Raw genomic sequence first — 23,880 nt, forward strand, 5'->3', positions numbered from 1 at the left:
TGTACCTGTTGGATTGATCTCTCATAGTCCCTTGCTACTTTTAAGATAGCATTGTTTTCATGACAACTAGCTACAATTTTGTCTTCAAGATCTGAAATTCTAAACCTAATTTTGTTCCATCTGTGCATATAATTTTAATCACTTATAAGTTTTATATATCTTTCATATAGCATTGAACTTGTTGAACTCTTGTTTGGATCTCTTTCATGTATTCCATTTCTTCGCTATGTTGGGCAACCATTGTTTTTCAATGTTCATCTATTCTTTTATTTGTGTGTTCTCTAATATATTTGACTTAAAATATGTTTTTGTATCTGAAAGATTTTCTCTGTAAAATTTTCCACTTTTTTTCAATTCTAGGTGATCAATGCAAACAATTTTGAGAACAGTCTCTAGTTGATGGGTTTCACTGTCATGCACCACATAGGATCTAATATGCATTCTGCATAATAAATAAACCATGTGCCTATCATCAGTGTAATCAATATACACTGCAAAGAAATGTATATTGCATCAGGCAAGGGTCATTCAGGCAAATGCTGGCTCAAGAACAAAGCATCAACTGTCCTCAAGTTAAGACCTCACTAATGGAGTTTCTGGGACCAATCTTTCTATCAAAGGAACATGCACGTTTATACTTTGCTGTATATACAACCTAACAGAGACGCATGGAGATCTCACTGTGTGCTGACTGCCCCAGATCCCCAGAAGCATCCCACTCTTTTGGAGATAAGTGAATCTACACCACCAATAGCTGGTGATGACTGAGTCATGGAACAGAAAGCAAAAATGAAAAGCAGGCAAATTTTGTGGAGGAGCCCTCAGTCTGGCTCCAATGTCCTGCCTTTGTAGCTCTGTTCAGATCACTGATTCTAGCAAAGTGTTCAAAACTGCTGTCTCCTCTCTGACCACAGGCTACAGGCTCAGAAGTGGATGTAACAGTGACTGCTGAAGGTGCCCTCTGCCCCTCTGTAGCTGCTGTCTTGGAGGACAAAGCCACTTGTCCTCCTCCATCTCCCTCCCCGCCTCTCCCACCCAGCTTTGAAGGCTGAGCTGCTACCCGACAGTCTGGGTGGAGATGCTTAGCAGGGCCTTGAACATATATTTATCTTGCACACAGCTTCTGAGTAACTTATCACAGGAAGGAAAGTTATAGTAAAAAGTGACATCTGAGTGGCAGGAATCTTGCTCTGTACATCATGACTCCAGCATCAATGTGGTGGGGATCAAAACACATAGGGTTCTTGCCACAATCCACAGCTTTTCACAACACAGAAGCCCTATTGCTGGTGGCACAGGTGCTTGCCTCACTCCAGCACACTGGCCTACAACCTCACTGTGCACCTGGACTTGGGAAATCAATTCTGCTGTGATTCAGGTGAGAACACAATGGAAGCCTGGCAACTAGGCAACCAAAACAAAAGAAGAATTGATGGTGGCCATATCCTGAGGCTAGCCACTGAGACAAAGTCACATTGTACAAAAGTGAGCCTTCCACCTGTCTCCTGTCCAGGTGCTGTCCAGTTCCTGAGGGGCCCAGAGTCAGGCCATTAGAAGGCCGACCACACTGCCACACCTTATAATACCTTCTATTGCTCTTAGGTCAGGACCGAAATGCATGAGCCCAGGGGGCAAGAATTTGCATGCAGACACATTTGGGCTGGGGCACACTTATTTGCCTTTATTCAAAAGTGTAGCACATATCTGAGGGTCCTGCTTAACGGTCTGGTGCACCCAGCCTTTGTTCCCTGAGCAGATACAATTCTGCCCATATCATATGAACCATTTCAAAGATACTGTATCTAACTGGATTCTGCCAGACAGGAGCACCTGCATTTGCCTCCCCACATATCCAGGAACACATGCCTCACACAGGGACCCAAACCTTAGGTCAGGTCCTGGGTTGGTCCACAATCAGATTGATCTTGATCCCCCAGTTCTGACCAGCATGTCCTGAGGAGAACTCTAGAGCTTAGAGCCAAGAATAGAATTCCTGGTAGCCTCAGTCCCACGTTGTGAATCAAGGACAACACATTTTGGTTCTAGTTTGTTGTGGGTGACAACAAATCAGCCATACCTGTGGGTACTGGATTCTCTCTTCTGGGCGAGTGCAGAGCAGCTCCCAGTCCATCCAGGGCTAGCACAAGCCCAGATGTGTGCTCTTGAGAGAAGAAGGGTGTACAAGAGGAGGATGGAGGGATACCTGGGGAAAGAGAGAATGGAAGCTGGAAGAAGAAGGCTAAGAAGTCCCTGAGCTGCACAATGGCTGGCACTTCATTTTGTCACCCATCATGCCTTTTGGCTGATAGCACCGAACTGCACCAGCTATATTTTGGGCAGCTACACATGCAGTGTCACCTATTGTGGCTCCACCAAAAGGTTCAGAGAAGACTGGGGTGGACAAGGAAGGGTCTGGGTAGAAAAAGTCAAGCAGTCAAACAATCTGTGTTGTGAAAATTCACTGCCAGACAGAGCCAATGTCCACTGCCACACTGACCAAGAAATAGCAGGCCAGGAACTCCCTTGTTCAATGCAAGATGCCCATCCCGACGCCCTCACAGGCACTGGGGTCTACACATCAGAGAAGGGCTGCCCACCTTTTTGGTTTCCACAGAACCTGCTCCTTCCCTTGTTTTGTGCTCTCCCTCATGGTGTTCAGCTCCCACATGGTGCCACACAGAGGGGCCTGGATTTTTCCATTCTACCTGGCACTGATCCTGTGATTCAGCTTGCTGTGCACAATACCAGTTCAAGTGACTCCCCTCAGGCTCAGGGAGTAAGGGAGGCCACACTCCCAGTTATATTGCTGCCATGTGTGAACGTGGGCCAAGGGATGCTACTGCCCAGGACTTTCAGCCCGGGAATGATGCCCATCAGAAGGTGGTCAGAGCAGCAAGCAGGGGAACGGCACATCTGCTGCTTGGATAACCATGTACCAGTCCAGGTCAGGACACCTGAGACCCTCAGTAACCTGTGTGGCACAGGGGCTGGATGGAAGTGAGGCAAATGTCATCACAGGGCTTAGAAAATGATGCCAGGGAAGAAGAATGAAACTCAGTCTCCTCTCAAAAGATGTACTCACCAGGGATTTGGGCTTTAGTTAGTCATCAATGCCATGGATCAGGGTACAGGGCATTTGGGTTTGTTCACTGTGTCTGAGGTATGACTGTCCTTGCAGGCACTTGGTAACAATGACCAAAGTGGATGAAGTTGCCTCAATGTACAATTCAGTCAAGAACATACTCCAGCCCTCCCAGTTTACTGGTGGCCCAGGAGGAGACATTCCCAAAGCACTTAGCTGCTATGCAGGAGGGGATAGGGTTAAGCATTCCTTCTTTGGGAAGGTGAGGGTTTAGGAAAATGTTACCAGTAACTGAAAACATCCCTTTAAATTGTTTATTTATTTCAGATGACATCCTTAAGGTAATGAGAACCATAGAAGTCACTGGTTGAGGCTGAGGACTTTGCTCAGCAGCTTCCGCACCTGCTTAGAAAATGCAACGTTGCGAGTTGATCCATGCTACTGAAAAAACCAAAACAAAAAATAAGAAATTACTTTAAACCAACCAAAATAGCTCACACACCCACCCACACACACACACACACACACACACACACACACTTGTAAGTCATCTAGAGTAAACAGTGTTTGTTACAGTCACCGTATGAAACTGGCATAGTTGTGCACAACTGCAATTCCCATACTGTAGGAATCTGAGACAGGAACATCAGAAGTTCAAGCCTAGGCTGAAGAATATGGAAAATCAAAAAAATGGAGAGAGAGTGAGACAGAGACAGAGACAGAGATAGAAAGAGGAAGGAAGGAAGCAAGACTCATACGGCCATGAGTTCAATCCCCAGTGAGTGAGTGAGAGAGAGAGAGAGAGAGAGAGAGAGAGAGAGAAGTTAAACAGAAAAAAGCTATGCACACATTATAATACCCAAATCTCTACTCAGAAGTGTTCTAATCCACCATTTGTTTAGTTTAATTTTGTCTTTTTGAAACAAGGACTCACTTTGCAGTTCAGGCTAGACTTGAGCTCACTGTGTAACCTAGGTTGGTATCAAACATTCAAGAATCCTGACTCAGCCTCTTGAGTGCTGGGATTATAGGTGTGCACCACCATGGCCTGCTTACACTATTTTTTAAAACACAGGCTTCAGAAAGGTTTGCTGGAGGGAGACACAAAATGCACTCAAGCATGGAATGTGGGTGCTCAAAGAGATGAACCACCTAATCCACCAGTTTTGATGCACAGTGCACAATGCAGCATGATCTATAATATGATTCCAAGAGAACAGGAAAGTGTCTCTCTCTAGAGGTGAGGACCCATCCTTCCAACATGGGTGTGATAGGTCTCTCCAGTACAATGCAGCTGCCCTTGTATTGGGGAGGCAGTTTTGACAGTTACCCCAGCAGCTCTCTTCAATTGCCAATAGTCACAGATCTGTCTTCACTCGGCTATTCTCTGGCAGTGTATGCTTTTGGCATTGAACTCTGCAGGGTGCACCCCCAACGCTGTTCCTTTAGTAGTTATGAAACAGTGTCAGCAAAACAAAGGGGCCAGAGATATGGACTACTGAACATTTATCATGATTGTCAAGACTCTTTTGAGAGATGAGCCTTCCATAATCCTGCCTCTTGGGCTGGGGGCAATGAACCAACCAGGTTGATGGCCTGGTGCAAGGAAGGCAACTGGCAGCCTGAATTTCTGAAGATGCAGGCAGATGCCAACCAATGATGATTCTGCTCTCAGTCAAATACTTACCAGTCATGAGGTCATTTAGCCACTAGCCCATGAAATTAGTGCCCTCTGGAAGAGCATGGGTTGGGGTGCAGCTGCCTCCCTTGCCTGTGGCCTGAGGCTCACCGAACAGAAAGGGAGGTTCCCCGACATCTGCCAGGTCTCACTGCCTGTCCATGTGAGCCTGGACAGGCAGTGAGACCTGGCAGAAGTGAAAGGGTGCAGAGTAACCTCCCTGGGCACACCCTCTACCTCCCTCCCAAACCTTGACCACATACTGGAATCCACAGTATCTTGTGCCTGGGACCCACACACCCTGCCTGACATGGGGTTCATGTTCCAGGTGACAGAATATGGTACCCTACGGTATGGTTCCCACTGAGCACAGATACCATACATGCCTCTGCGTTTTGGGGCCCAGGTTCACCCCTCCCCTGTTGGAACCTTCATTAAGTGCTGCTCTGTTATTCTGAGACAGTGGGACAGCTTCAACACAGACAGTCATGGCCTTGGCCATGATCAAGTGCTAGGTCACAGGTTTGAGCAGCCATAGAGAGCATGGGTTGAGAGGATCACACGCAGTGTCTTGGTTCCTGATCCCAACACTCTATTCTGTGCACCCAGGAGGAGGGGGGCTTCCTTCCTGTGTAGACAGAGCCTTGTGGTGGGGAAGAAGCCACTGCCCAGCTCCTGGCTGCAGACCGCATCATAGTGTTCTCTTTTGCTCTGCATAGCTCCCATGGAGCATGAAGCTCACTCTCTGAATGGACTTTTCCTACTAATAAAAAACCCCAAACACATCAGGAGTCTGACTTTGACAAAAGCTTACTTTTTGGAGCTGAGCAGCCCTTAGCCTGGATTTTTTGGTGTGGGATTTTGTCAGTCCAGGTTCCCCATGATCTCACAGGTCAAAGGCCCGGTCTCAGATGGCACAAGGCTTGAAAGGTGGCCTGTGAGACACAAGTTCAAGTGCAGGTCTCTAATTACACAGGGTCAGCACTGCTCCTTTGGGTATCAGATGCGTGGTCTATAAGGGAAATGGGTTACACTCAGCTGAATTCAGCAATGTGAGCAAGAAATCCTGAGGCTGAGAGTGTGGGAACATATAGCACGCTGGGTCTCTTGTGTACTGTCTTATTTACTTTTCTCTTGCTGGTGAGGCAAAATAACAGACACCCAAATTTAAAAAGGGGAGGGTGTTTTAGTTTACAGTTTGGAGAGGTTTCAGTCCATTACCTGCTGGCTTCAAGGCAGGGTGGGACATGGCAGCGGGCAACAGTCCATGGCAGTGGAAAACAGTAAAAACAACAGGTGAGGAGGGGAGAGAAAGTCTCCTTCCATCCCTTACAATGTAAGCAGGTTCCAGCCCTAGGGCAGGTATGCCACAAACACCCTTAATCTCAGCATTATACCATGAATCCATCACAAACTTAGTTTCAGCAACTTTTGAAAAACCCATTCTCCTGTGACTAGATGAGGCTTTGGGGGTACGACCAGACACAAAATGTAATGTGTGCAATATGTACTACCAGTGAGAGATGGTACAGCCTTCTGACCTGGCTCTAATGCAGAAACTTCAATCCAGAGGCTAGGGACTCACTGCTTAATTTCTAAAGAACCTTCCTCTGTACATAAGAAGCTCTGTTACACAAGTGCTCACTCAGGTGGCCATGAGTCCCCAGCAGGAAACAGGAATAAAGATGGGGTTTTTTCAGGCCTCAGATGCAAAGCAGAGGCCAGGCAATGCAGGTAGAGGGAGTTTCACTAGGGCTCTGAGGAAGACCACCTCGAGGCTCATAAGCTGGTCTGGGCTTTGGGGAACCATAGGGTGAGAATAAATTCAAGATGGGGAGGGGAAGGTGGGTGAGATCAGCTTCCAGAAGGACCAAGCCTGGCTTCCACCAGGCCAGCAAGCCCCAGGTGCTGTCTGAAAGGCTGCCATGGGGAACTGTACTAAAAGACATGGTTCATCACATGGCTGGTGGCTTCTGTGCTGTCACTAGAAAGGTGAATCCTTTCCCACTTAGGCAATCCCAAAACAGACAAAGTGAGACCTCCTGGTTTTCTGTCCTGGCTGGCTGGTGGCTTTGAGGGCTTCCTGGATCATAAATGCTGGTGTAAACCCCTTAGTGACTATCTGCTCTGTTGGCCTGGGTGTCCCTATCATCCCTACCATGGGGGAACAGTGTTATGAGACAGGATGTGACAACTCCAAGCTCAGTGTGAAGGGCAGACCATGCAGCTCTATGTGCAGCCTTTGCTTCCAGAAGCTGCCAGGTCTCTCTCCACTATACTCAGACCTCTGGGCAGCTTTAGGGGAGTCCTGATGGCCCCATTATCTGCTTGTCTGAGATCTCAGAAGCTTCTTGCACACTACTAGTTACTGCACCAACAGTGCTGCCCCAGACATCAGCCTGGAGCTAGTCCCTGCAGAGGTGCAATCCACATACCTGTACCACAGTGGGGGCTCGCAATAACAAAAGATGCCAGCAGGGGGAGACAGTGAGCTAAGGGGATTCTGTAATGAGGCCCAAAGAGGAGAGGGGATATTCAGGGACAGATTACATTTTCAGCACTTCCCTCAAGGACATGTAAACAGCAGGCCTGTGGTCATGTCCCCAAAGGAAACTGGGGTCTAATTCTTCAACTATCACCTCCTCTCTGCTCAGCCAACTCGGCCAGGTGCCAGGTCACTGTCCACACATTAGAGGGAGCATCAGAATAGGGACATGGACACTAAGTCACTTTACCTCCTGTCATAATTTACATCTGCTGTTTTAGTTTACTGTAACGCCTGGGCCCATATATCCCTTTGGCACTGGTGTGACTGTGTTTCTTCCCTGTCCCCAGCTCTGACACATCATCACATCAGCAGGGATGCACTCACCCAAAACCTAGGCCCTTGCTACTTTGTCCATGTCTCAGGGAAAATATCCAGCCCCTCTGGTCAGAGGTTGAGGCCCCACTAGTCTAAATTACTGTACCAAGAGAGAGGGAACACAGCCACTTGGCCTTTCATGGCTAAGGAAACTGGACCCAATTTTTCAGAAGCACCACAGAGAAGTACCCTGTGTGTCATCATATACATGTCCCCACTCCCACACCCAGGACAATCCTGTTTTCTCATTTCCAGAATGTGTGGTTGTCACAGGACCCGTGGGATGATACTCTTCATGGAGGAAGCTAATGACTTATTTGCTCACAACTGATCTGAAAATGCTATTATTTCTAACTGCTCCTTCTGAAATTTAACCTTTGAGTATCACTACAGCTTCCAGCACTCACGGTGGGGCATGGCTGGGCCAGTAACTTCAAGCTTCCCACTGTGTCATCACAGACTGGAAATCAGTCAGTGGAGAACGTGGCATTGGTCTGCACAGTGAGGGTGACACAGGCAAAAGGGCTGCACAGCCTGATGGAACCCCTGGAGCAGGACTTTCTGCACAGCTGCCGTATCCACAGCTTTTTCTTTCCAGGTCCCTCAAGGGCCAACATTTCCACCCCATAGGCCCCGATAATGGGAAGGAGAGTTTGCTGTCAGGTGCACAATGTGACTGAGTCACCTAGAGCTGACTCTTTGAAATGTGATTATATCTCCCAGCCTCAGTTCACTAAGAATTGAGAATTGCACCCAGTAGCAGTAAAATTCTCACAACAGTGAATTGCACCTAAGGCCAATTTTACAGGGTCCCTATGGAACAAAATGGGGTTTCCAGGCAATTGCTGACCCCAGTCAAGGCTCTGTGGAAGGCCTGCTTGAGTAGCCATGTTTATTCTCCATTGAGCTGCTCTCTCCATGGTAAAGGTTTGTTTCTCCTGTGCTGATCCCTACACTGAATAAACATTCTCTCTTCATTGTAGAGGAGATTGGCAAGTTGCTCTATGGACTTTGGGATGTATTATTCAGAGCCAGATTCTCTGGGGACTGGCAGAAGCATCAGGCTCTTTTAGACATCAGGGCAGGAACCACTTGGTACCATGAGTACATGAATATATATATAGAGCTACACCATGCACAGACACGTTTCCAGGCACTGACCATGATCCAATGACCAGGAAATATATATCTACTCCCCTCTTGACCCTCCACACTAGTGGGGGTACCCTGAATGGCAGATCATGAATCACTGACATTATGGTACATGAGTCCCCCTCTTGGCTTCCCTAGACAAGGATGCCCAACAGTGGAAGAGGAGCCCAGAGGAAGCACAGAGTACTGGGTGGCAAGTCACTGTGCAATCTAACAAATGAGGAAAGGTGGAACAGGACATATCCCTCTGTCCCCTCACTTCTCACATGTTTATGGAAGACAACCCATGTTCCATAGCAGACATTTTCCATCCCCCATGAAGGCAACATGCCACTGGAGAGCACTAGACAGATGTGTGTACAGCTTCCCTGAAGAAGGGAGAGATGGTCTCCCCAGTGTCCACAGACTCTTCCATGGAGTCATCTTTCAGTCTCTCAGGGCTTTCTGGACCAGCACTGCTTCACTGGTGGTGGAGATAGAGTGAACTGGGCTCTCCACTGCTGGAGCAGCAAGCAGGTGTTGAACTCAGCAGGTTGCCTTGGGTGAGCAGTTTGGGAGGGAGGACCAGACCTCACACTCAGCTCCCCACACCTTTCTCCTCCAGAACCACAGCCCTGCTTCTTAGCTCTAAGCAGCAGCTGCAAACCCACATGGACACTCCAATGCAACTTCACTTCACTGAGCTGGAGCACTGAACCAACTGAGGCAGAAACAAGGGTGAGGAGGACTGGGTATAGGCTTGAGGTTATATGAGGAGGACAAAGCTAAGGGACCACCCTGCAAATCTGAGACACAGCAGTCAGTGGGTGGATGCAGTGTGGGAAACTTCCTGATAGTGGATTTTTGCACAGAGCTGTCTCTGACAGGCACTGAGAAGTTTGTTTGCTCTGCAAGGGACATGGGAAATTGATGATCTTTCCTCCTTTTACTGTTGAAGGGTCAGCTCGACACCAAGCTCAAGCACCAGCTGAAGAGTTTGTAACTGATCCATCTCCAGTGCCTTCACCAGCTCTGGGACCACGGGAAGAGGCAGCACCAGGAAGCCCATCTCTGTCAGCTCAGATGTATGATTAACAGTGGCTCCACAGCCATTGTCAGCTCCTCAACTCCACTGAGGCCAGCTCCTGCTGAAAACGTGACTTTCCCATCTCCTCCACTATTTTTTCCATTTTCTCCCACTTACCTCTATACTCCTTTTAAATATTATGGCATGAATTAATTTTAAACAAATTATAGGATTTCATTCATTTTAATTAAAATGCTCAGGAAATGGCACTATCACATTCTCAATGTGTACAGCCTTCATTTCTGTCCAGTTCCAGAATGTTTCCCCCAAGTTCATTCCCACTTGGACACCATTCCCTCTCTTTCCTACCATCCCAGCCACCAGTAATCTTTCTGCCTCTGTGATTTACTACACCATGTTTTCACATCAGTGCATCACATCTCTGTTTGGCCAGGCAGTACTGGAAGAGATTAACTGATATTTGTCTTTGATAAAGGGGACAATCCTAGATAGACTATAACATATAGTAAAAATTAAATATATTCATCTTTGGGGTTGGAATTACCTTTCCATTTGTTTTGTGAGATATGAGACAAACTCTTGCGATTTAAAAGGGAATCTGCTCATATGACCAACAAGTGTATAAAATACACAGTATCCCACTGCAGATACATTCACGTACATGTCACTGAGATGTGCTGTGTCCCCATTTGACTTCAGATTTTAAGGCAGGCGGGGAAGAGCAGTGAGGAGAAAATGGAGGGGCAGAGCAGAGGCCTTTCCCTCAGCTCCCATCAGACCTCTACACAGGTCCCTGGACCTCGTTTAGCTAAGCATAGAGGTTTCTTCCACACAGAGAGCTACACAACAACACACACAAAAAAGAAAAAGCTGCATAACTTCTTAACTTTCCTTTCAAGGTTGTTGTTCACAGCACTGTTAGAAGCAGAAAGGAACTGGGACCCTCCCTACCCTGCAGGTAGATAGTGTGGGCACCAGTGTGGGCCAGGACAACCAGGGGAAGCTGCAGGGATGCTGAGCTAAGTCTCTCTGTGCCCACAAAGAAAGAGGTAAAGGAATCTGGTCATGAAATAACCATGGATACAAGATGGATGTGTGTGAGGAAGGTCTCAGTTTTTACAATGAAATACCTCTGACATCAATGTGCATACACACAGAGATGTGTGTGAGGCAGAGTGACAGATGAGAGTGACACAGAGCCTGGGAGACTTGCCCATCACTTAATGAAGTGGAGCTGCAGAGGATGGAAAATGTGAACACTCTTCTTGGTTTTAATCGCAAAGTTCTTTATTGTACAATGGCATCTTTAGGAGGGAAAGTGGCACCTGGAAGTAACAGGAACCAGGAGAAATAGATAAATATACCAAGATTCTCTTTTTTCTTTTTCTAAATATGGCATTTACAATAAGAGAGAATATATTAATGACATACAGATAGTTCTCCAGTAGCAGAGTCATCCATGGGCTTGTCATTAGCAGGCTCAGAAGATGGATGGGTGAGGGAAGGGAAGGGAGGTCCATATAAAGGGGAAATGGGGTTTAACCTTAGTTGAAAAAAATGTCACCTGAGACTCCTTACTTAAATCAAAGAGAGATGCCACCACTTCCGAGTGTGTAGGGGGGAGGGCGGAGATGCAGCAAAGAGTACAAGGCTGGGTTGGAAGAAGACCAGGGCTCAGCTGTGGGAGAGGGGATCACAGTATGCCTACAGGGCCACTATGTCTCTGCTTTTTTCTGCAGCTAAAAACTAACAAGAAAACACAACTACCAAGTGAGAAGAGTTTCTGAAAAAGGAGCCACCAGAGACATGAACAATAGAACCATGTTAATTTTTTAAAAACTATTTACATGTCAGCTGTTTGAACATTGGCTAGTTCTCTAGGAAAGGTGGGAAGCCGTGTACCACTCAGCTGCTCCACAGATATGAATGGTCTTGCTGTAGGTTCCCCTCATTAAAAATCCTTCCGTGTAGAAATATGAGGACTTAAGCTGAATATAGTCATTGAGATAATGTCGTTGACACAGGGTAGAGATAATGTCTCCTCCTGGAAAGGAAGAGAACTTGAAGATTGTGTCATTAGCAGCTCTGGGAATGTCTACCAGCCTCAGTACTCCTACAATGAGGTGTCAGGGTGGCCCCTCCCACAAGTCACAGACCACAGGTAAGGTGGAAGTAGGAGAGTGTGTGGAGCATGCTGTGCATGGTTGCTGGAGAGAACCCTGCCCTGGCACCATGGTCTCAGACTACGGATTGCACTATGTATTTACAAAAACTCCCATCATGATTTCAGGATGGGTGGCAGCCTCTTGTCTACTGGAAATTATTTTTCAAGTTTGGGCATAAAAAACCTTAGACAATGTGCTTAGCCAGTTGAGAAGAAATGACATAATTTGGAAAAATCTAGGAAACATATTTTGTAGTGGCAGATTCAAGCTACTGAAGCCCATATTTTGGGGATAAAAAGACATGAGTCAGGGTTTACTGTACAAGACACTGGGAGGCACAGAAATGTGCCCAAGTTTACTTTCTGCTTCGCTTCACTCATTCTACCAAGCTGCAGAGTAGATTCTGAGCATCCAAGAACTTAAGGTTTGAACTGCAGTAGAAATCTGTAAAAACTCAGGCAAGTGGAGAGTAAAAACAAAAGTAAAGCTTTTTTGGCAAAATGCAATTTGAAATATATGGTTAAATAAATAAAAAAAAAACCAAAATGGAAAAGAACAAAGAAGAAGAAAAGGTAATGTTAATGCTGTGTTTTGTTCTAATGCTGCAGCCATAGTCAGAAAGGAGAGGAGTGAAATTTGCAGACTGGAAGGATCACTGTGGTGAATGCACTTGGCCTAGGAGGCTGAGGGGGTGTAGACCCACTATGTGAGCAACACCCAGGCAGTATCAGGCAGCTGGTGGAGGCAGACTTAGGACTGATGTGGCAGAGTCTTGGCTGCATCCTTGCAGCTCTGCCTTGTGTTGGGGGAGAGGAGTGTAAAGCAGGCAGTGCTGGGCTCCTCTGCACACTGCACACTCTGTGTTCAGCCTGGGAGCAGGAAGATTCAGGTCCTCCTCACTGGTAAAACAGACTCTGAAGAAAAACTCTTGTTGTCCTCTGAGAGTTATTGGCACAGGTGAACCGGTGCTTTCTAGGGTAGGAGGGCAGCGCCACCCCACCACAGAAGGACTCCACATGTGTTAAGGTTTTAAAAATTAGTCGTAAATGATGTGTTGTTTTTCTGAATAACAAAACTCCTTATTTTAAATATCTATAAGGTGACGTTTGAAGTTTCTGTACTGTGCATATCCTTCATTTTACATAAATGAAAATTAAGTCATCCATTTTCACTCATCTGTTTGAGAAATTACATACTATTTTTTTTTCTTAACTAGGTTGGGTACAAGAGAAGAAATAGTGAGTTGGACACTAGCAATAATTCAATGGAAATTAAAAATTGAAAAACCACAAAAGCATCCCTCCGAGGATGAGTTGTCTGCCGCTGACCACCTCCTCTCTCCTGTCCTCACCTACTGTGCTGGCCTGTGTCTCTTCACTGCTGGGTGGAGAGAGGGCAAGGCCACAGGCTTCTGTCATCTCAAGTAAGACTGGGGACATGGCCTAGGACATGGCCTTCTTTCAGCATTTTCAGTGCCTGTAAGTTTATAATTCACTCAGCAGCTTTGCTGTCACAGGTTCATGGCTTCTAACTTTTCGCACCTTAACTGAGTAAGAATAGAATATGGGAAACTGTAAATCTCACTTTTTGTTATGAAGACTTAGCAGTAGATATTCCAGGAAAAATGTATACATGTTGAATTTCATAGTGACAGATTTCACAGCTGAAGTCTCCACATTGAATTGGAGCCTGGAAGAGAAAGTCTAGGGGGTGCTCAGATCCCTGTGGAGATTTGATGCCAGTGGAAAAGGGTCCAGGCAGATGTAGAGGACACCATGGCACCAGGGGCAAGAAAGGCCCAGGTCCAGGCCTCCTGATCCACAAGTCAGCTTCTCAGCAAAACAGCATACATTGCATGCTGGACAGAAGAGGGCTGGTGTGACCCTGCTCCCAGAACTGCTTCCTGAAGGTCCTAGGCCCCTTGGCTGACTCAGGCAAGCACTGTACAAGAAGGCCAGCCTCTTAGAGAGCCCACCTTGACAGAATGTCTTCCACCCAGGTACAGATTTCAACTGCCGCATGTGAACTCACAACAGCTATGGAGCAGGACAGGTGTTTACAGGGAGTAAATCAGGAGATGGGGACACTGCAGGCAGGCCAGAATATGAAGCCTGAAATAAGATACGGGCACCTGACCAGCTCCAGTTTCCTTTAGCAGTAAACTCCAGACAAGAACAGTATGCATTAAAGACTAAGTAACTGAAAGGAGTTACTAACAAAATTATATAAAATACAAAAGTAAATTGCTGCATCCCTAAGTAAAATGAGATGTGACCCTTAATGGGAATGTGGTCTCCTTTTGTGTCACTGACCCACACCCATAAAGAACAAACACACTGATGAACAGAGCAAAAATTAATATAGGTGATGGGTCAACAATCAAAACTCATTAACAACAACAACAAAACCAGGATAAGGAAAATGACCCAGTGAATTTTTTCAAGTGTATCATAAAAAATAAATAATAATCATTTTTGGATTCTTCCAGGAAATTGAAGGGAAAAATCCAACACCAACTTCTTTTAGATGACAAAGCCACCCTGAGAATGAAGCCAGACAATAATGTATTGAAAAATAAAATAAAATAAAATAAATGAAAACACCCTACTGACCAATATTCCTAAGGAATATAAGCAAAATTATTCGGCTAAATACTTGTCAGCTAAATTTGCCAGTACATGCAAAAGTTAAGCACCACGATCAACACTCGGCTCAATCTCAATGATGCAAGAACTGTCCCATTGTAAAAACCATTCAGTGTCACTTGTCACTCTCACAGAATGATACAGAAGTAACCTCTCAATAGATTTGGAAAAATAGCTTTGAGGGGCTGGGGATTTAGCTCAGCGGCATAAGCGCCTGCTTTCCAAGCAGGCAGTCGTGAGTTCGATCCCTGGTACCGATAAAAACAAAAAAGACCAAAAAAAAAATAGCTTTGAAAAATACTGAGTTTCAACATTTTCTCATTGTAAGAACTACCCACACACTATGTATTGGAAGAATGGACCTCAGCACATCAAAGATCATGCATGAGAAGCCCATCCCAGACATTGTGCTCAGAGGCAGACAATCTGCAAAATTTTCTTCTCAGATCAGGAACCAGACAGGGCTTGCAATGCCTTTCAACACAGTACTCCAAGTCCTATCCCTAGAATTTACTCAAGAATAAGAAATCAAAGGCTTCCATACCAGAAAGGAAGAATTAAGCATGTACTCTGTTTCTTGAGGACACAACCTTTCATATAAGAAACTCATATCTCACTGCAAACCTTTTAGAACAAATTCACAAATCACATAGGGTGCAGGGTACAAGATCCACATGTCTTAAACAACTCATATCTATGTGCTTCAAACAAACTGTGGCCTCAAATACAAAGAACACAATTCACTTCATAATTCATCAAATAGAATTAACACTTAGGATAAATTTAATGAAACTCACCTGTTGTTGAAAATTTGTAGAAATTGATGAAATCAGTGAAATAGCACTAACAGAAGAAAACACATAGCACGATAGTGGATAGGAAGAATTTATGTTATTATCATATATGTGCATCCCAGAGCAAATAGCCATTTCAAAGCATTCCTGTCAAAATACCACTGATATTTTCCTACAAATCGAAAAATTCAGTATGAAAATTCACAAAGAAGTACAACATCCTCTGGCCATGTAAAGTACATTAAACTTAGAATTACCAAAATCCCTGGTGTCAAGGTATATTTTAAAGTGACAGCAGTCCAAAAGGTCTCATACTGCAACAGGACCGCAGATTAAAATGACTAGCCCAGATACAAAAGAACTCATAGAATCACCAGGAATTTGGTATTGTACCTTCCTTCCATTCCTGTCCTTTCCTATATTTTCCTTTTCTTTTTCTGGTCAGAGACTCTGTCTGTCTCTCTGGCCTAAGCTGAAATCAGAGTGTGTTGCAGGCTTGTCTGGAACTCCCAGGAATCCTGCTGCCTCAGTGGCCTGAATGCTGACATGACAGGCATTTTCACCATTCCCTGTGAAGCTAATGAGTTTTTAAGAACACCATGATGAAACCATATCTAGTGGTGTGGCTTGTAAGCTTAACACACTGGAATACTAAAACAGGAACATCATAAATTCAAGGAGAGACTCACCAACTTAGCAACTTATTAAGAAACTCCTCAAAAAAGAAGACTTTTAAAAGTGGAAGGTAATGGAACTAAATACAAAACCTCTGTATTCAGTTCTAGAAACTAAGTGTAAAACCAAAACAAAAATTTTGGAAAGTAGAAGGGGAAGGCAAAAATGTTTTACCCTGGCCTGACTTTCTGGAGGGCAGTGGGCCCCAAGCAGCTTGGGATTTGACATCAGTCATCAATTGCCATGAGTGATCAGAGAAAAAGAGACTGTGCTTCAAGGATACCAAGCCTCAGTCTCACAGTAGAAGGCATTTGGAATGATCTCCTGAATCCCAGGCTGACCACTGTTACAGTTAAAAAGCAGTGACTCTACTAATATTGTTAATGGGATATTGAGTCTTACTATGAAAGAAACTGTAGATTAGGAAGGTAGGAGATAGCTTAACTAGATGAATTCTTTCTACAAAGAGTCTAAAGATCAAAGCCAAGTATTTTATTCCATGAATACACAAAAGTATTGCCAATCATTGACTCAGGATAATGTACACCTGTAATTTCAGCCCTCTGGGAGTGAGAGGAAGGATGAGGAAGGGTTTAACTCTAGCCTGGGAAACTCAGAGAACTGGTGAGACCATGTCTTAAAATCTTTTTTAAAAACTTACAAATGTATGAAATTATTGATCATTAAGAAATCCTGGAAATCACTGTGCAAGATACTTTAACCACTGTTACTCTACAATTATTTTTATCTTTCCATAGACTTAAAAAGAATATCTTTTATATGGTCCTCATTTTTATTTTAAAAAATAGCAATTGCTTGATCAAATTCTGATTCTAAATATAAATTTAGGAGATGAAAAAAGCAATGATCATATTCTCTTAATACTGAGCTACCCAAATCCTAAGATGGTATATTCATTAGCATATCTGCAGTCATCTCAGTAAAACATTCAAAAAAAATTGAAACAATGCAAACCTGGTAACACAACAATGTCTACATGATGGGAACCTTATGCTAGGTGTGCTGACTAAAGTACACTTGATAGAAAATATTACATATGTTTTTATTCTGAATTCACAGGCAATATTTGACTTTGTATTTTTAATTGTTTTTTCTTCTTTCTTTCATTCTTTGTTTGAGACAGGGTTCTGCTATGCATTTGAGGCTGGCCTTGATCTTCCCTTGTAGCCCAGCATGACCTCAAACTTACAACAATCCCCCTGCCTCAACCATTGAGTACTGGAATGACAGGTGTGTACCAACATTGCTGACTGTGTCTTCCTTTTTAAATTTTCTCCAAAAAATACTTACTCAGTTATGTGATATTCTTATATTTTCTCAGGTTGATTATACAAAATCAAATCAGAAACCACAGAAAATAGTTTCAAAATCCTCACCAACATATAATGTAATGTAAAATAACACAGCATAGCACAGTATACTATAGTAAAACAAATAAAAATAAAATGAAAAGCAACCACCTAACTCTGCTAAACAACTGCTTCCAATGATACTTTAAGAATTTCTAAGTTAGCCATACACCAGCAATATGATCCAGTAATTTCATATTTAAGTAGTTTTTCTTTAAAATAAAAGTCTGCATCGACTCAAGCCCATGTATAAGAATGGCTATGGCAGCTCGTTTTCACCAGTTGACCCAGAAAGAGAAGAAATGGCCATCAGCAGATGGGTGAGGGGTGCATGAACAAGTCACAGCTGGTTTCGTTCAGCCCCCCAATGGCATGTGGTGGCAGCACACTGGGAGCTCATCATGGAGACACTGCTTGAAGGAGACCAACCAAAGAGCATTGCGCCTGATCAGCCTCAGGGCCATCACCTCTAGGAAAAGTAAACTACCTAGCAGGAACACAAAGCCCATGGTCTATATGGGATGGGAGGACAGGAAGTTATACCTGTTGCTATGAGACAAGTTCCCCAGGAGGCATGTGCATGTGTCTTTCCTCAGCATGGGGTGATGATGCCCATGGCCTTGGAAAGCCACCCCTTGAAATCACCACCTGCTGACACCTCCACAGGATGTGAGAGGGCAGAGCACTACAGTGTGTGGCTGAGTTAAACATCTAAGGATAAGTAATCATTCATATGCCCGTGAGAGTAAAACTTGCTAGGAATCCTCCCCTGGACATATGGGGGTAATCACATGAAACATTTACATCCTTTGGGAAAATTATTATGGGTATTCTGGAAACTTCTCCATACTGTCTAATGGAATTGAAATGAAACTAACATGAAGCCAGGAAAGAATCTCATCCTAAAATTTGACAGATCTCTAAGTGAAACCTAATTCTCAATGAAAAGAACTTTTGGATGGAAATGTGCACTTGGCATCCAACCTGCCACATCTGAAGCATCTACATGTTTGTTGTATTAAAAATTTCAAAGTGAAGAAAAGTGTAAAACCACACTCAGTTTTCTAGTTTTTCACTTGCCATTTCTAAGGAACACAATAAAAAGAAAGGGGGCATCAGAGGGGGTAGCACAGCTATGGATCCCAGCACATGACATAATTTCCTTGGCAACCAGTCTAAACAGAACTCTGAAGGCTCTGTTCACCTGGCACCTTTTTCTGGCAACAGGCACTTGGTTCAAGAGAGTGACCAGTGAATATACTGTGTTGCTTTCCAAGGCCTTGATGCCTAAGCCTCAAGATCCCACATGGGAAAACTACATGGGAATGAGGGAAAGGATGGTTCAGTGGGCCAAGATGCTTCAGGATGCTTACCAGGAACTGCCCAAATGTCAAGGGCAGCATAGGCTTCCCAAGAGACCAGAGACAAGAGGGGGCCCAGGACACGTGTCTCTAGGCTTGGCCACTTGCCCCTCAGAGACACCAAGTACGGGACAGGTACACTAAGGCCTGGCCACCTCTGTGAGTTCTCCTAAACATTTCCCATTCTAAATCATCAGGGAAAGGGCTCTGAGGACAGACACCAAGGGCAGATGCTCTGCAGAAGGGGCAGGTGCTGGGATGCTGTCAAATTTGCACCCAGGACAGGACAGCCTCAAGGAAAAGGGCAGAGCTCATGTTTATCCACAGGCTCCAGAGTCATCTCTTATCCTCCTGGGTAGATGTCTGGTACAGATCTGTCTGTCCTTAAAGAACATAGGTTATCTGGGTTCACAAATTGAAACCTGTGGTGTCTGAGTCTCAGGCTTCCTGTTGGTGACTGTGCACTGCCCCACCCGAGCTGCATACAGGACATCAGCATGGAGATGGACCCTGGAACCTGTGTGTCACATCCCTGATCCAGACATGGTACCCACAGTAACAACATATATCGGCTCCGGTGCAGGGTGTGTGAGCAGAAGGGACTGTATGGATACCCACAGATGACTGAGAGGAATTTTGTGTCAGATCAATCCTTCCAGCACTTCCCTCCAGGGCTTTTCAAACAATGGGCCCATGGTCCTGCTCCAAAGGAATCTTGACTCCAAGTGCTCAACTACCATATACTCTCAACTCTGTCTCTACCTTGTCACAGGCAAGGTCACTGTACACATATCAGTGGGAGCAGGAGAAAGGGGACAGATGAAAGTCATTTTATTTCCTATCATGATTGAATTCTGCCATTGCACCTTATTGTCAGTCCTGGGCCTGATGTCCGAGGACAATTAGTGAGCTGTCTTTCCCCCACTGTCTCCAGCTCTTACACAGCATCACCTTGCTAGAGGTGTGTTCACCTCAAATGTCATCCACTCTGTCCATTTCTCTGGCACTTGTCTCATGGGAGTTTTCAGGCTCTGCAATTACTATTGCAGGAGCCTCTGGGCAAAATGAGCACAGGAAGAGATCAGTGAACACAGCTGCTCAGTCTCCCATGGCAATGGAAGAGGATCTTAATTCCTTCCTGGGAACTTTCCATCAGAAAACTGAGAATATTCTGTGGTGTCTCATTAATGGACCTGGGCATCAAGAATGAGTCTCCTTTTCTCATCTCTAAAATTGGGGGCCGTCTTAGGACTCCTAGCATTTGTTCATGCATAGACTTCTTTTCAACTTCTCTATCGAGGTGATCTGAGCATACTAGTATTTCTAAGTGTCCCTTGTGAAATGTAACTTTTAATATGAGAATTCCTTTTCTGCTGGGACCATCCTGTGGGCCCATTACCACGAGCCTCTGTGGACCAATTGGAGTGTGGACTTTGCTTCATCCCCAAACCCTTCTGAGAAGCCACATGCAGGACACAATTCCATATCCACTCACAGTCTCACCACATTCTCAGAAGTCAGGCAGCAGAGAGCCTGGCAGAGGTCTGTACAGGAAGCACGGTGCAGGCAGATGGGCCTCACAGCCTGAAGGAGCCTATGGACATGGCCTTTTGGATAGATCCTCCAGATCTATCCAGACCCCTGGACTCTTCCAAGGATCACATCTCTACCCCACAATCACCAAGGCTGAGGAGGGGAGTTCTTACCTTAGCAGCCCAGTGGGACTTGGCCACCTTTGGATTCAGGTCCTGGCCATATGCAAGGGCCTCAATCAACCCTAGTTTACAATGCTGAATGGGTGAGATCTGAGTGGATTCAGACTTAGGGTCACTAAAGATGAAATGGGGGCTCCATGCCAAGTGTGGCCTTGGCCCCATGAAGACTTACTGTGGAGGCTGTGATGATTCTGGTGGATGATCTTCCATCTCATTCACTGACCAATACTTGGTGGTTGCAGTTCTGTTCATTGGAAAGGAGATTGGAGAGTAACTTTGTGGAATTCAGGGCTTGTTCAACACAGTAAATCTTAAGAACAGCAAATTTTCCATGGCTGTCAGATGTCATGGAAGAGCAGATAGATGTCATCAACCCACAAATGTACATGAAGACACACTGTGTGCAGGCACTTTTCTGGGCATTGACCATGATCCTATAAGCAGAGCCAGTGCAAACTCTGCCCTTTTGAGTTTTGATGTTCTTTGGAGGCCACAGAGTCACCCTTGGCAGCAGAACAGACATTGTTCACCTCAAGGCCATTGTTCTGGTCCCCAGGCCTCCCTAGATGTGGGGACAGACCATAAACATGGAGTTATACAGAGGCTAAGAGAACTGGGCAAGCATCACTGCCTGAGCTAGAGACTGCAGTGACACAGAACAGACACTGATTGATCCTTCACTTCTCAGATATTTATGGAGAGGCAGCCCTGAGCCCTTGAGTGCAAAGACAGGGAAGATTCCACTCTCTGTGTTCACCACACTGAATTGCACTGGGGATGGGCAGGGAGAAACTGTGTCAGGATTCCCTGTACAAAGCAGAGGTGTGATTCAATTGAGCAAGAACTCCCACCCACTGAGACTTCTGTCAGCGTCTAACAGCTCCTTGGGCTGTAACTGCCTAATTAAGGGTCGGTGAGGGTGGGGATGGATGCTGTACAGACTGGACAGGAGGCCCATACACCCCTCTCTACAAGTGAGCTGTGCAGACATTGTGGCAGGAAAGGCCAGTCCTCTCACTCTGCTAGCTCCCTGTCTCCCCAGGTCTTCTGTGATTGATGCCCCATTGGGAATCTATGCCCATGTGGATCCCCAGGCTGAGCTTCTCCTGGAACAGCTGGAGCCTCCTGAACCACCAGGGACTGAGCCCTAAAATAAGTAGCCCTGGAGAGTGGGATGTGGGCTTTTGGGAGGTGATGGCCTTGGAACTCAACAAAGTGCCCATACGCTTGGTGATCCAGGAGCATGACACACTCAGCAGTCAGTGTGTGAATACAGTCAGGGAGGCTTTGCTGAGGCTGTATTGGTACACATGGCTGCCTGGACAGGCAGTGGGAAGGTGTTGCTCAGGAAGCCCATGGACAGTTGGCGATCTTTTCACTTCCTGCAACTATAGGGCCAGGTTCAGCCCAAGCAGAAGTTGCACCTGCAGACCTTGTGCCAGCTTCACCTGCAACTCCCTCACCAGCTGTGATCCCAGAGCAAGAGCCAGTACCTGGATTCCTTACTCCAGCAGCTGGAGATCTAAGCCTCCTGGTGCCTCACTCAGGAGTCATCTCTTGAGGTCTACCTGTGGGCAGCTCTTGACCCACACCTTTCATTCCCTGTTTTCCAGATTTACTTATTACTGTATTCACTGCTACACTTATTTACCAGAGATATGTTAGTGATAGAACCAACATAGATAAAATTTAAGATTTTAATGTTGTTTAAAATAATCAGCTTGCTGGCATTCAGTGCATTCTCAATTTGAAGCTAATTTCCCCAAGGTCCACTTCCAGAATGTATTCTTCAAATGTTTACACAACGGTGTTTTCTTTTCTTTCCCCTCTTGCACCATCCCAGGCACCATAGATTGTATATTCTCATAATTAAGCTATATTACATTTCCCACACCAGTGCCATAAAGTTCAATTTGGCCAGAGAATGCTGGTAATGACTTTCTAGAGTTAGAGTTAGGTTTAGGGTTTGGCTAGATTTTAAGGTTAGGATTGGGCTAAGCTCCTAAATATTGTATCATTACCCACTGTATTGGTCATAAAGAAAGGACAATCAAGACAAAGCAGCACCTTGTGTTGCCAATGTCTTAGTCCTGAGATGTGTGCTCAATGCACAAAACTTTGAGAATGGTCACTGATTGTTGGATTGTACCACGATGCACAAGATGGGGCCTAATTTCCATTCTATGCATCACATTTGCAATGGACCTATCACCAATGTAATCAGCATACACTGTATATAGGTACTAATAAAAATATACAATAATCTGTAAACAAAAGACAAAGCAAGAAAATCTATTCAGACATGTGGGAATAAAAGAGCAACTGATGAAAAATCTCACACAGGAAGGACACGCTCTAACTGGCCAGCAGTGGGTCCTTCATGCGGATGCAAACCTGTAGAGCAAAGCATCAGCTGTCCTCAATCTACATCCTCGCTAATGGAATTTCTGGGGCTAATCTTCCTATCATAAGAATATGCACTTTTATACTTTTGTCTATGCACTACCTAACAGAGACACATGGAGGACTCACTGTGCTGAGTACCAGAGATCTACAGAAGCAGCTCAATCTTGGGGAGACAAGTGAACCCACACTGCCAACAGCTGGTCTTGACTGAGTCATGGAACAGAAAGTGAAAACCAAACACAGGAAAGTCTTCTGGAGGAGCCCTCAGTCTAGCTCCCAAGTCCTGCCTTTGTAACTCTGTTCAGACCCCTGATTTCTAGCAAAGTGGTCAAAACTTCTGTCTCCTTACTAGCCTCAGGATACAGGCTCAAAAGTGGGTCTAACAGTGACAGCTGGAGGTGACACTTGCCCCTCTGTAACTGCTGTCTTCGAGGCCAAAGCCCCTTGTCTTCCTCCTCCTTCCTCCCCTGTCTCTCCCACTAAGTTTTGAAGGCTGAACTGCTGCCCAGCAGTCTGGGAAGAGATGCTCAGCAGGGCCTTCAATACACTTTTATCAACATACTTTTATATGTGACATACTGTGTCACATACAGACAGCTTTCCAGTAAATTATCATGAGATGGAAAGATGTAGTAAAAAGTGACAGTTAATTGGAAGGAACCCTGCTTTATACACCAAGATACCCACATCAATGTGGTGGGGAAGGAAATGTATGGGATTCTTGCCCCACTCTGTGTCCACTCAAAACTCAGCTGTCCCATTGCTGATCACACCCCACCACACTTGACTAAATTCTCATGGACACCAGCACTCAAACACTAGGTATTTCCCTCATGATCCAATGAGCAGGAAAGTGAGAACACAGCAGTGCCTGGCAACTAGCTTGCCAGACAGAAAAAGAGATGACAATGGCCATGACCACCTTACCTGAAGGTTGGTCACTGAGA

This window comes from Cavia porcellus, unplaced genomic scaffold (assembly GCF_034190915.1).
Source record: "Cavia porcellus strain 051 isolate PalLab524CR breed Dunkin Hartley unplaced genomic scaffold, mCavPor4.1 scaffold_39, whole genome shotgun sequence".
NCBI classification, from domain to species: Eukaryota; Metazoa; Chordata; class Mammalia; order Rodentia; family Caviidae; genus Cavia; species Cavia porcellus.